Source organism: Schistocerca americana, chromosome 5 (genome assembly GCF_021461395.2).
Source record: "Schistocerca americana isolate TAMUIC-IGC-003095 chromosome 5, iqSchAmer2.1, whole genome shotgun sequence".
In the NCBI taxonomy this organism is placed as follows: domain Eukaryota; kingdom Metazoa; phylum Arthropoda; class Insecta; order Orthoptera; family Acrididae; genus Schistocerca; species Schistocerca americana.
Genome location: NC_060123.1, coordinates 676,976,100 through 676,977,878, shown reverse-complemented (window position 1 = coordinate 676,977,878; position 1,779 = coordinate 676,976,100).

The window sequence follows — 1,779 nt, the reverse complement described above, 5'->3', positions numbered from 1 at the left end:
CTTCAAGGAATTACCTTCCGGACGAAAATGCGCTCCGAACATGGCTCAAAGATTTATTATCCCCAAAACCACGTGATTACTACGGTTGTGGGATCGTAAAGATGCCCTAGTGTTGGAAGATTATTGTAAATAGTGAAGGAGAATGTATTATTGATGAGTAAAGCCTCGTTATGTGTATCTGTTGTTCGCTAAGAACTTATGCATCAGTAAATAAAAACATAAAAAATAAAAAAAAAATAATTAGAAATGCAAATCAGATATTTAGCGATTTCTCTGAAGCAGTTCACGCGAATCAGTAAACTCGCGACAATCCATAGAGGTGGATGAATTTACAACATATTATCAGAAATTTTCTGGCAGATTAATAATGTGTGTGTCGAACAGGGACTCGAACCCAGAACCACAGTCTTTGCAGACAATGCGCTTTGTCCACTCACGACCTCTCCCCCCGCCCCCGGCCCCCCTCCCCCTTTCCCTGCCCACTCTTTCATTCATAGTTTTACTTCTACAACTACCTCGTGACATTCTTTCTGAAACGACAAGTTCAGTTCCTAACATTTTCATTATAAGTTTTGAACCGAGTGAAGCTGCCGTAAGTGCAAACAAGCAAGTCATTTGCAAGCAGCAAACAGGACGAACTACCACTGCCAGAGCAGCGGCGGGCAGCAGGAACTGGTGTATAACAGACAGCCAGTCTGGGAATGTACGATGAGGGAAGCAATCACTGCTCGTAAAAGACGAACTGTCCACATCTTGAGACCAGCTATCGACATGAATATAATAGCGTAAATAAATAAATAAATAAATAAATAATAAATAAATGTTTGGAACTCCAATATGAAGGGGAAGTGTCACAAGGAGCCCCTTGAGTGTAAGGTCGCAAGTTCAAGTCTTCAGTAACACTTATTTGAAAGTGTTATGTTAACAATTATGAAAGAAAAAATATTAGTTGCTAATGACTCACCATGTGCGTCAGGAAGGCGATATGAAATGAGTGCCGGGGAGGTGCAGAGATCAACCTTCTGTGGGATGTATGTATTGTTGTTGTTGTTGTTGTTGTTGTTATCTTCAGTGCAAAGACTTGTTTGATGCAGGTCTTCATGCTCGTCTATCCTGTGCAAGCCTCTTCATCTCCAAGTAACTACTGCAACCTACATCCCTCTGACTTTGCTTAATGTATTCATCTCTTAGTCTCCCTCAGCGATTTTTACCCCACGCACTTCCCTCAAGCGCTAAATTGGTGGTCCCTTGATGCCTTTGAATGTGTCCTACCAATCGTTCCCTTCTTTTAGTCAGGTTGTACCACAAATTTCTGAGCTCCCCAATTCTATTCTGAACCTCTTCATTAGTTACGTGATCTACCCATCTAATCTTCAGCATTCTTCTGGAGCACCACATTTCAAAAGCTTCTTCTCTCTTCTCGTCTAAATTGTTTATCGTCCATGTTTCACTTCCATACATGGCTACACTCCATAAAATACTTTCAGAAAAGACCTTCTGACACTTAAATCTATACTCGATGTTAACAAGTTTCTCTTCTTCAGGAACGTTTTTCTTACCATTACCAGTGTTCATTTTATATCCTCCCTACTCGACCACCATCACTTATTTTGCTTCCAAAATAGCAAAATTCATTTATTGCTTTAAGTGCCTCATTCCTAATCTAATCGCCTCAGGATCACCTGATTTAATTCGTCTACATTCCGTTACGTATGTATGTATGTATTTATTACGCTATTTATGTACAGTATTACACTACATAAAATGGACATCGTCGAC